A 13,970-nucleotide genomic window follows, 5' to 3' on the forward strand; every position below is an offset into this window, starting at 1 on the left:
CTCAGACCTAACCGAGACATAACCTTCGTTATCCTCTAAAATATTAATCGCAACCAGGATTAATTGACTGTTTCGGTGTGGTACCACATTACTACGTGGTCCTAGCCGGGAAAAGGCCAGGACCAGGCCAACAAGTATGCCAAAAATGCGAAAGTACGAGCCAGATGATTGCTAATACCAGAACTAACCCAAACATAACCAGCGTTATCCTCTTAAATATTAATCGCAACCAGGTTTAATTGACTGTTTCGGTGTGGTACCGTATTACTACGTGATCCAAACCAGAAAATGGCCAGGATCCGGCCAACAAGTATGCGAAAAATGCGAAAGTACGAGCCAGATGAGGGCAAATACCAGACGTAACCCAGACATAACCAGCGTTATCCTCTAAAATATTATTCGCAACCGGGTTTAATTGACTGTTTCGGTGTGGTACCGCATTAGTACGCGATCCAAACCAGAAAAAGCCCTGGATCTGGCCAACAAGTATGCGAAAAATGCAGAAGTATGAGACAGATGACGGCAAATACTAGAACTAACCAAGACTTAACCGGCGTTATCCTGTAAAATATTAATCGCAAACAGGTTTAATTGACTGTTTCAGTGTGGTACCACATTACTACGTGATCCGAACCAGAAAAAGGCCAGGATCTGGCCAACTAGTATGCGAAAATCGCGAAAGTATGAGACAGATGAGGGCAAATGCCAGAACTAACCCAGACATAACCGGCGTTTTTCTCTAAAATATTAATCGCAACCAGGATTAATTGACTGCTTCGGTGTGGTACCGCGTTACTACGTGATCCAATCCAGAAAAATCCCAGGATCTGTCCAACAAGTATGCGAAAAACGCGAAAGTATGAGACAGATGACGGCAAATACTAGAACTAACCAAGACTTAACCGGCGTTATCCTGTAAAATATTAATCGCAACCAGATTTAATTGACTGTTTCGGTGTGGAACCACATTACGACGGTATCCAAACCACAAAAAACCCAGGATCTGCCCGGCAAGTAAGCGAAAAATGCGAAAGTATGAGCCGGATGGTTGGAAATACCAGAACTAACCCAGACATAACCGGCGTTATCCCCAAAAATATTAATCGCAACCAGGTTTAATTGACTGTTTCAGTGTGGTACCACATTACTACGTGATCCAAACCAGAAAAAGGCCATGATCTGGCCAACTAGTATGCGAAATCGCGAAAGTATGAGACACATGAGGGCAAATGCCAGAACTAACCCAGACATAACCAGCGTTATCCTCTAAAATACTAATCGGGACCAGCTTTTAGTGACAGTGTGGTACCACATTACTACGTGATCCAAGCCAGAAAAAGCCCAGGATCTGGCCAACAAGTATGCGAAAAATGCGAAGGTACGAGCCAGATGAGGGCATATCCCATACCTAACCGAGACATAACCGGCGTTATCCTCTAAAATATTAATCGCAACCAGGTTTAGTTGACTGTTTCGGTGTTGTACCGCACTACTACGTGTTCCAAACCAGAAAAAGGGCAGGATCTGGGCAACAAGTATGCGAAAAGTGCGATAGTACGAGCCAAGATGAGGGCAAATACCAGACCTAACCTAGACATAACCGGCGTTATCCTCTAAAATATTAATCGGAACCAGGTTAAATTGACTGTTTCAGTGTGGTACCACATTACTACGTGGTCCAAGCCGGAAAAAGGCCAGGATCTGGCCAGCAAGTATGCGAAAAATGCGAAAGTACGAGCCAGATGAGGGCAAATCCCAGACCTAACCCAGACATAACCTGCGTTATCCTCAAAAATATTAATCGCAACCAGGTTTAATTGACTGTTTCGGTGTGGTACCGCATTACTACGTGATCCAAACCAGAAAATGGCCAGGATCCGGCTAACAAGTATGCGAAAAATGCGAAAGTACGAGCCAGATGAGGGCAAATATTAGAACTAACCCAGACATAACCGGCGTTATCCTATAAAATATTTATCGGAACCAGGTTTAATTGACTGTTTCAGTGTGGTACCACATTACTACGTGGTCCAAGCCAGAAAAAGCCCAGGATCTGGCCAACAAGTATGCGAAAAATGCGAATGTACGAGCCAGATGAGGGCAAATCCCAGACCTAACCGAGACGTAACCTTCGTTATCCTCTAAAATATTAATCGCAACCAGGATTAATTGACTGTTTCGGTGTGGTACCGCATTACTACGTGATCCAAAACAGAAAATGGCCAGGATCCGGCCAACAAGTATGCGAAAAATGCGAAAGTACGAGCCAGATGAGGGCAAATACCAGACGTAACCCAGACATAACCGGCGTTATCCTCTAAAATATTAATCGCAACCTGGTTTAATTGACTGTTTCAGTGTGGTACCACATTACTACGTGATCCAAACCAGAAAAGGGCCAGGACCTGGCCAACAAGTATGCGAAAAATGCGAAAGGACGAGCCAGATGAGGGCAAATCCCAGACCTAACCCAGACATAACCTGCGTTATCCTATAAAATATTTATCGGAACCAGGTTTAATTGACTGTTTCAGTGTGGTACCACATTACTACGTGGTCCAAGCCAGAAGAAGGCCAGGATCTGGCCATCAAGTATGCGAAAAATGCGAATGTACGAGCCAGATGAGGGCAAATACCAGACCTAACCCAGACATTACCGGCGTTATCCCCAAAAATATTAATCGCAACCAGCTTTAATTGACTGTTTCGGTGTGGTACCGCATTACTACGTGATCCAAATCAGAAAAGGGCCAGGACCTGGCCAGCAAGTATGCGAAAATGCGAAAGAACCAGATTTTATTGACTGTTTCAGTGTGGTACCACATTACTACGTTATCCAAACCAGAAAAAACCCAGGATCTGCCCAACAAGTATGCGAAAAACGCGTGAGTATGAGCCAGATGATGGCAAATACCAGAACTAACCCAGACATAACCAGCGTTATCCTCTAAAATATTATTCGCAACCGGGTTTAATTGACTGTTTCGGTGTGGTACCGCATTAGTACGCGATCCAAACCAGAAAAAGCCCTGGATCTGGCCAACAAGTATGCGAAACATGCGAAAGTATGAGACAGATGACGGCAAATACTAGAACTAACCAAGACTTAACCGGCGTTATCCTGTAAAATATTAATCGCAACCAGATTTAATTGACTGTTTCGGTGTGGGACCACATTACGACGGTATCCAAACCACAAAAACCCCAGGATCTGCTCGGCAAGTAAGCGAAAAATGCGAAAGTATGAGCCGGATGGTTGGAAATACCAGAACTAACCCAGACATAACCGGCGTTATCCTCTAGAATATTATTCGCAACCGGGTTTAATTGACTGTTTCGGTGTGGTACCGCATTAGTACGCGATCCAAACCAGAAAAAGCCGTGGATCTGGCCAACAAGTATGCGAAACATGCGAAAGTATGAGACAGATGACGGCAAATACTAGAACTAACCAAGACTCAACCGGCGTTATCCTGTAAAATATTAATCGCAACCAGACTTAATTGACTGTTTCGGTGTGGAACCACATTACGACGGTATCCAAACCACAAAAACCCCAGGATCTGCCCGGCAAGTAAGCGAAAAATGCGAAAGTATGAGCCGGATGGTTGGAAATACCAGAACTAACCCAGACATAACCGGCGTTATCCCCAAAAATATTAATCGCAACCAGGTTTAATTGACTGTTTCAGTGTGGTACCACATTACTACGTGATCCAAACCAGAAAAAGGCCAGGATCTGGCCAACTAGTATGCGAGAAACGCGAAAGTTTGAGACACATGAGGGCAAATGCCAGAACTAACCCAGACATAACCGGCGTTTTCCTCTAAAATATTATTCGGAACCAGGTATAACTGACTGTTTCGGTGTGGTACCACATTACTACGTGGTCCTAGCCGGGAAAAGGTCAGGACCAGGCCAACAAGTATGCCAAAAATGCGAAAGTACGAGCCAGATGATTGCTAATACCAGAACTAACCCAAACGTAACCAGCGTTATCCTCCAAACTATTAATCGGAAGCAGCTCATATTGACTGTTTCAGTGTGGTACCACATTACTACGTGATCCAAGCCAGAAAAAGCCCAGGATCTGGGCAACAAGTATGCGAAAAGTGCGATAGTACGAGCCAAGATGAGGGCAAATACCAGACCTAACCTAGACATAACCGGCGTTATCCTCTAAAATATTAATCGGAACCAGGTTTAATTGACTGTTTCAGTGTGGTACCACATTACTACGTGGTCCAAGCCAGAAAAAGGCCAGGATCTGGCCAGCAAGTATGCGAAAAATGCGAAAGTACGAGCCAGATGAGGGCAAATCCCAGACCTAACCCAAACATAACCTGCGTTATCCTCAAAAATATTAATCGCAACCAGGTTTAATTGGCTGTTTCGGTGTGGTACCGCATTACTACGTGATCCAAACCAGAAAATGGCCAGGATCCGGCTAACAAGTATGCGAAAAATGCGAAAGTACGAGCCAGATGAGGGCAAATATTAGAACTAACCCTGACATAACCGGCGTCATCCTATAAAATATTTATCGGAACCAGGTTTAATTGACTGTTTCAGTGTGGTACCACATTACTACGTGGTCCAAGCCAGAAAAAGGCCAGGATCTGGCCAACAAGTATGCGAAAAACGCGAATGTACGAGCCAGATGAGGGCAAATCCCGGACCTAACCGAGACATAACCTTCGTTATCCTCTAAAATATTAATCGCAACCAGGATTAATTGACTGCTTCGGTGTGGTATCACATTACTACGTGGTCCAAGCCAGAAAAAGGCCAGGATCTGGCCATCAAGTATGCGAAAAATGCTAAGGTACGAGCCAGATGAGGGCAAATACCAGACCTAACCCAGACATTACCGGCGTTATCCTCTAAAATACATATCGCAACCAGCTTTAATTGACTGTTTCGGTGTGGTACCGCATTACAACGTGATCCAAACCAGAAAAGGGCCAGGACCTGGCCAACATGTATGCGAAAAATGCGAAAGGACGAGCCAGATGAGGGCAAATACCAGACCTAACCTATACACAGCCGGCGTTATCCTCTAAAATTTTAATCGCAACCAGGATTATTTGACTGTTTCGGAGTGGTACCGCGTTACTGCGTGATCCAAGCCAGAAAAGACCCAGGATCTGCCAAACAAGTATGCGAAAAACTCGAAAGTATGAGCCAGATGATTGCAATTACCAGAACTAACCCAGACATAACCAGCGTTATCCTCTAAAATACTAATCGGAACCAGCTTTTATTGACAGTGTGGTACCACATTACTACGTGATCCAAGCCAAAAAAAGCCCAGGATCTGCCCAACAAGTATGCCAAAAGCGCGAAAGTATGTGCCAGATGATAGCAAATACCAGAACTAACCCAGACGTAACCAGCGTTATCCTCTAAAATACTTATCGGAACCAGCTTCTATTGACTGTTTCAGTGTGGTACCGCATTGCTACGGGATCCAAACCAGAAAAAACTCACGATCTGCCAACAAGTATGCGAAAAACCCGAAAGTACGAGCCAGATGAGGGCAAATTCCAGACCTAACCCAGACGTAACCAGCGTTATCCTCTAAAATACTTATCGGAACCAGCTTCTATTGACTGTTTCAGTGTGGTACCGCATTGGTACGGGATCCAAACCAGAAAAAACTCACGATCTGCCAACAAGTATGCGAAAAACCCGAAAGTACGAGCCAGATGAGGGCAAATTCCAGACCTAACTCACACATAACCGGCGTTATCCTCTAAAATATTAATCGCAACCAGGTTTAATTGACTGTTCCGGTGTGGTACCACATTACTACGTGATCCAAACCAAAAAATACCTGGATCTGGCCAACAAGTGTGCGTAATACGCGAAAGTATGAGCCAGATGATTGCAAATACCAGAACTAACACAGACATAATCAGCGTTATCCTCTAAAATACTAATCGGAACCAGGCTTAATTGACTGCTTCAGTGTGGTACCACAATGGTATGGGATACAAACCAGAAAAAACTCAGGATCTGGACAACAAGTATGCGAGAAACGCGAAAGTACGAGCCAGATGAGGGCAAATTCCAGACCTAACCCAGACATAACCGGCGTTATCCTCTAAAATATTAATCGCAGCCAGGTTTAATTGACTGTTTCGGTGTGGTACCGTATTACTACGTGATCCAAACCAGAAAAAGGCCTGGATCTGGCCAACAAGTATGCGAATAATGCGAAAGTACTAGCCAGATGAGGGCAAATACCAGACCTACCCAAGACGTAGCCGGCGTTATCCTCTAAAATTTTAATCACAACCAGGTTTAGATGACTGTTTCGGTGTGGTACCGCATTAATACGTGATCCAAACCAGAAATATCCCAGGATGTGGCCAACAAGTATGCGAAAAATGCGAAAGTATGTGCCTGATGATTGCAAATACCAGTACTAACCCAAACGTAACCTGCGTTATCCTCCAAACTATTAATCGGAACCAGCTTTTAGTGACTGTTTCAGTGTGGTACCATATTACTACATTAACCAAACCAGAAATAACACAGGATCTGCCCAACAAGTATGCGAAAAATGCGAAAGTACGAGCCAGAAGAGGGCAAATACCAGACGTAACCCAGACATAACCGGCGTTATCCCCTAAAATATTAATCGCAACCTGGTTTAATTGACTGTTTCAGTGTGGTGCCACATTACTACGTTGTCAAAGCCAGAAAAAGGCCAGGATCTGGCCAACAAGTATGCGAAAAATGCGAAAGAACCAGCTTTTATTCACTGTTTCAGTGTAGTACCACATTACTACGTTATCCAAACCAGAAAAAACCCAGTATCTGCCCAACAAGTATGCGAAAAACGCGTAAGTATGAGCCAGATGATGGCAAATACCAGAACTAACCCAGACATAACCAGCGTTATCCTCTAAAATATTATTCGCAACCGGGTTTAATTGACTGTTTCGGTGTGGTACCGCATTAGTACGCGATCCAAATCAGAAAAAGCCCTGGATCTGGCCAACAAGTATGCGAAACATGCGAAAGTATGAGACAGATGACGGCAAATACTAGAACTAACCAAGACTTAACCGGCGTTATCCTGTAAAATATTAATCGCAACCAGGTTTAATTGACTGTTTCGGTGTGGAACCACATTACGACGGTATCCAAACCACAAAAAACCCAGGATCTGCCCGGCCAGTAAGCGAAAAATACGAAAGTATGAGCCGGATGTTTGGAAATACCAGAACTAACCCAGACATAACCGGCGTTATCCTCAAAAATATTAATCGCAACCAGGTTTAATTGACTGTTTCAGTGTGGTACCACATTACTACGTGATCCAAACCGGAAAAAGGCCAGGATCTGGCCAACTAGTATGCGAAAAACGCGAAAGTATGAGACACATGAGGGCAAATGCCAGAACTAACCCAGACATAACAGGCGTTTTCCTCTAAAATATTAATCGGAACCAGGTATAACTGACTGTTTCGGTGTGGTACCACATTACTACGTGGTCCTAGCCGGGAAAAGGCCAGGACCAGGCCAACAAGTATGCCAAAAATGCGAAAGTACGAGCCAGATGATTGCTAATACCAGATCTAACCCAAACGTAACCAGCGTTATCCTCCAAACTATTAATCGGGAGCAGCTCATATTGACTGTTTCAGTGTGGTACCACATTACTACATGATCCAAACCAGAAAAAACCCAGGATCTGCCCAACAAGTATGTGAAGAACGCGAAAGTATGAGCCAGATGATTGCAAATACCAGAACTAACCCAGACATAACCAGCGTTATCCTCTAAAATACTAATCGGAACCAGCTTTTATTGACGGTGTGCTACCACATTACTACGTGATCCAAGCCAGAAAAAGCCCAGGATCTGGCCAACAAGTAAGCGAAAAATGCGAAGGTACGAGCCAGATGAGGGCATATCCCAGACCTAACCGAGACATAACCGGCGTTATCCTCTAAAATATTAATCGCATCCAGGTTTAGTTGACTGTTTCGGTGTTGTACCGCACTACTACGTGTTCCAAACCAGAAAAAGGGCAGGATCTGGGCAACAAGTATGCGAAAAGTGCGATAGTACGAGCCAAGATGAGGGCAAATACCAGACCTAACCTAGACATAACCGGCGTTATCTTCTAAAATATTAATCGGAACCAGGTTTAATTGACTGTTTCAGTGTGGTACCACATTACTACGTGGTCCAAGCCAGAAAAAGGCCAGGATCTGGCCAGCAAGTATGCGAAAAATGCGAAAGTACGAGCCAGATGAGGGCAAATCCCAGACCTAATCCAGACATAACCTGCGTTATCCTCTAAAATATTAATCGCAACCAGGTTTAATTGACTGTTTCGGTGTGGTACCGCATTACTACGTGATCCAAACCAGAAAATGGCCAGGATCCGGCCAACAAGTATGCGAAAAATGCGAAAGTACGAGCCAGATGAGGGCAAATATTAGAACTAACCCAGACATAACCGGCGTTATCCTATAAAATATTAATCGCAACCAGGATTAATTGACTGTTTCGGCGTGGTATCACATTACTACGTGGTCCAAGCCAGAAAAAGGCCAGGATATGGGCATCAAGTATGCGAAAAATGCGAAAGTACGAGCCAAATGAGGGCAAATACCAGACCTAACCCAGACATTACCGGCGTTATCCTCTAAAATACAAATCGCAACCAGCTTTAATTGACTGTTTCGGTGTGGTACCGAATTACTACGTGATCCAAACCAGAAAAGGGCCAGGACCTGGCCAACAAGTATGCGAAAAATGCGAAAGGACGAGCCAGATGAGGGCAAATACCAGACCTAACCTATACATAACCGGCGTTATCCTCTAAAATACTAATCGGAACCAGCTTTTATTGACAGTGTGGTACCACATTACTACGTGATCCAAGCCAGAAAAAGCCCAGGATCTGCCCAACAAGTATGCGAAAAGCGCGAAAGTATGAGCCAGATGATAGCAAATACCAGAACTTACCCAGACATAACCAGCGTTATCCTCTAGAATACTAATCGGAACCAGCTTTTATTGACAGTGTGGTACCACATTACTACGGGATCCAAACCAGAAAAATCCCAGGATCTGGCCAACAACTATGCGAAAAACGCGAAAGTACGAGCAAGATGAGGGCATATAGCAGACCTAACCCAGACATAACCGACGATATCCTCTAAAATATTTATCGCGAACATGTTTAATTGACTGCTTCAGTGTGGTACCACATTACTACGTGATCCAAACCAAAAAATACCTGGATCTGGCCAACAAGTATGCGAATAATGCGAAAGTACGAGCCAGATGAGGGCAAATACCAGACCTAACCGAGACATTACCTGCGTTATCCTCTAAAATATTAATCGCAACCAGGTTTAATTGACTGTTTCGGTGTGGTACCGCATTACTACGTGATCCAAACCAGAAAAGGGCCACGATCTGCCCAACAAGTATGCGAAAAGCGCGACAGTATGAGCCAGATGATAGCAAATACCAGAACTAACCCAGACATAACCAGCGTTATCCTCTAAAATACTTATCTGAACCAGCTTCTATTGACTGTTTCAGTGTGGTACCACATTACTACGTGATCCAAACCAGAAAATGCCCAGGATCTGGCCAACAAGTATGCGAAAAACGCGAAAGTATGTGCCAGATGATAGCAAATACCAGAACTAACCCAGACGTAACCAGCGTTATCCTCTAAAATACTTATCGGAACCAGCTTCTATTGACTGTTTCAGTGTGGTACCGCATTGCTACGGGATCCAAACCAGAAAAAACTCACGATCTGCCAACAAGTATGCGAAAAACCCGAAAGTACGAGCCAGATGAGGGCAAATTCTAGACCTAACTCAGACATAACCGGCGTTATCCTCTAAAATATTAATCGCAACCAGGATTAATTGACAGTTCCGGTGTGGAAACACATTACTACGTGATCCAAACCAAAAAATACCTGGATCTGGCCAACAAGTGTGCGTAATACGCGAAAGTATGAGCCAGATAATTGCAAATACCAGACCTAACCAAGACGTAACCGGCGTTATCCTCTAAAATTTTAATCACAACCAGATTTAGTTAACTGTTTCGGTGTGGTACCGCATTAATACGTGATTCTAACCAGAAATATCCCAGGATGTGGCCAACAAGTATGCGAAAAATGCGAAAGTATGTGCCTGATGATTGCAAATACCAGTCCTCACCCAAACGTAACCTGCTTTATTCTCCAAACTATTAATCGGAACCAGCTTTTATTGACTGTTTCAGTGGGGTACCACATTACTACATTATCCAAACCAGAAAAAACCCAGGATCTGCCCAACAAGTATGCGAAAAACGCGTAAGTATGAGCCAGATGAGGGCAAATACCAGACCTTACCCAGACATAACCGGCGATATCCTCTAAAATATTAATCGGACCCAGGATTAATTGACTGTTTCAGTCCGGTACAACTTTACTACGTGGTCCTTGCCAGAAAATGGCCAGGATCTGCCCAACAAGTTTGCGAAAAACGAGAAATTATGAGCCAGATGATTGCAAATACCAGAACTAACCCAGACATAACCAGCGTTATCCTCTAAAATATTATTCGCAACCTGATTTAATTGACTGTTTCGGTTTGGTACCACATTACTACGTGGTCCAAGCCAGAAAAAGGCCATGATCTGGCCAAAAAGTATGCGAAAAATGCGAATGTACATGCCAGATGAGGGCAAATTCCAGACCTAACCCAGACATAACCGGCGTTATCCTCTAAAATATTAATCGCAGCCAGGTTTAATTGACTGTTTCGGTGTGGTACCGTATTACTACGTGATCCAAACCAGAAAAAGGCCTGGATCTGGCCAACAAGTATGCGAATAATGCGAAAGTACTAGCCAGATGAGGGCAAATACCAGACCTACCCAAGACGTAGCCGGCGTTATCCTCTAAAATTTTAATCACAACCAGGTTTACTTGACTGTTTCGGTGTGGTACCGCATTAATACGTGATCCAAACCAGAAATATCCCACGATGTGGCCAACAAGTATGCGAAAAATGCGAAAGTATGTGCCTGATGATTGCAAATACCAGTACTAACCCAAACGTAACCTGCGTTATCCTCCAAACTATTAATCGGAACCAGCTTTTAGTGACTGTTTCAGTGTGGTACCATATTACTACATTAACCAAACCAGAAATAACACAGGATCTGCCCAACAAGTATGCGAAAAATGCGAAAGTACGTGCCAGATGAGGGCAAATACCAGACCTAACCCAGACATAACCTGCGTTATCCTCTAAAATATTAATCGGAACCAGGTTTAATTGACTGTTTCAGTGTGGTACCACATTACTGCCATGTCAAAGCCAGAAAAAGGCCAGGATCTGGCCAACAAGTATGCGAAAAACGCGAAAGTATGAGCCAGAAGATTGCAAATACCGGAACTAACCCAGACATAACCAGCGTTATCCTCTAAAATATTATTCGCAACCATGGTTAATTGACTGTTTCGGTGTGGTACCACATTACTAGGTGGTCCAAGCCAGAAAAATACCTGGATCTGGCCAACAAGTGTGCGTAATACGCGAAAGTATGAGCCAGATGATTGCAAATACCAGACCTAACCAAGACGTAACCGGCGTTATCCTCTAAAATTTTAATCACATCCAGATTTAGTTGACTGTTTCGGTGTGGTACCGCATTAATACGTGATCCAAACCAGAAATATCCCAGGATGTGGCCAACAAGTATGCGAAAAATGCGAAAGTATGTGCCGGATGATTGCAAATACCAGTACTAACCCAAACGTAACCTGCGTTATCCTCCAAACTATTAATCGGAACCAGCTTTTATTGACTGTTTCAGTGGGGTACCACATTACTACATTATCCAAACCAGAAAAATCCCAGGATCTGCCCAACAAGTATGCGAAAAACGCGTAAGTATGAGCCAGATGAGGGCAAATACCAGACCTAACCCAGACATAACCGGCGATATCCTCTAAAATATTAATCGGACCCAGGATTAATTGACTGTTTCAGTGCGGTACAACTTTACTACGTGGTCCTTGCCAGAAAATGGCCAGGATCTGCCCAACAAGTATGCGAAAAACGAGAAATTATGAGCCAGATGATTGCAAATACCAGAACTAACCCAGACATAACCAGCGTTATCCTCTAAAATATTATTCGCAACCTGATTTAATTGACTGTTTCGGTTTGGTACCACATTACTACGTGGTCCAAGCCAGAAAAAGGCCATGATCTGGCCAAAAAGTATGGGAAAAATGCGAATGTACGAGCCAGATGAGGGCAAATCCTAGACCTAATCGAGACAGAACCGGTGTTGTCCACTAAAATATTAATCGAACCCTGGTTTAATTGACTGTTTCAGTGTGGTACCACATTACTATGTGGTCCAAGCCAGAAGAAGGCCAGGATCCGGTCAACAAGTATGCGAAATATGCGAAAGTACAAGCCAGATGAGGGCAAATACCAGACCTAACCGAGACATTACCGGCGTTATCCTCTAACATATTAATCGCAACCAGGTTTAATTGACTGTTTCGGTGTGGTACCGCATTACTACGTGATCCAAACCAGAAAAAGGCCAGGATCTGGCCAACAAGTAAGCGAAAAATGCGAAAGTACGAGCCAGATGTGGACAAATCCCAGAACTACCCGAGACATAACCGGCGTTATCCTCTAAAATATTAATCGGAACCAGGTTTAATTGACTGTTTCAGTGTGGTACCACATTACTGCCATGTCAAAGCCAGAAAAAGGCCAGGATCTGGCCAACAAGTATGCGAAAAACGCGAAAGTATGAGCCAGAAGATTGCAAATACCGGAACTAACCCAGACATAACCAGCGTTATCCTCTAAAATATTATTCGCAACCATGGTTAATTGACTGTTTCGGTGTGGTACCACATTACTACGTGGTCCAAGCCAGAAAAAGGCCAGGATCTGGCCAAAAAGTATGCGAGAAATGCGAAAGTACGAGCCAGATGATTGCAAATCCCAGACCTAACCGAGGCATAACCGGCGTTATCCTCTAAAATATTGATCGCAACCAGGTTTGATTGACTGTTTCGGTGTGGTACCGCATTACTACGTGGTCCAAGCCAGAAAATGGCCAAGATCTGGCCAACAAGTATGCGAAAAATGCGAAAGTACGAGCCAGATGAGGGCAAATACCAGACCTAACCGAGACATAACTGGCGTTATCCTCTAAAATATTAATCACAACCAGATTTAATTAACTGTTTCGGTGTGGAACCACATTACTACGTGATCCAAACCAGAAAAAGCCCAGGATCTGGCCAACAAGTATGCGAAAAATGCGAAAGTATGAGACACATGATGGCAAATACTAGACGTAACCCAGACATAACCGGCGTTATACTGTAAAATATTAATCGCAACCAGGTTTAATTGACTGTTTCGGTGTGGAACCACATTACAACGGGATCCAAGCCACAAAAAACCCAGGATCTGCCGGACAAGTATGCGAAAAATGCGAAAGTACGAGCCAGATGGTTGGAAATACCAGAACTAACCCAGACATAACCGGCGTTATCCTCAAAAATATTAACCGCAACCAGGTTTAACTGACTGTTGCGGTGTGGTACCACATTACTACGTGGTCCAAGCCGGAAAAAGGCCAGGATCTGGCCAAAAAGCATGCGAAGAATGCGAAAGTACGAGCCAGATGAGGGCAAATACCAGACCTAGCCAAGACGTAAGCGGCGTTATCCTCTAAAATTTTAATCGCAACCAGGTTTAGTTGACTGCTTCAGTGTGGTACCACATTACTACGCGATCCAAACAAAAAAATCCCTGGATCTGGCTAACAAGTTTGCGAAAAATGCGAAAGAACGAGCCAGGTGATTGCTAATACCAGAACTTACCCAAACGTAACCAGCGTTATCCTCCAAACTATTAATCGGAATCAGCTTTTATTGACTGTT

Source organism: Colletes latitarsis, unplaced genomic scaffold (assembly GCF_051014445.1).
Source record: "Colletes latitarsis isolate SP2378_abdomen unplaced genomic scaffold, iyColLati1 scaffold0013, whole genome shotgun sequence".
Taxonomy (NCBI): domain Eukaryota; kingdom Metazoa; phylum Arthropoda; class Insecta; order Hymenoptera; family Colletidae; genus Colletes; species Colletes latitarsis.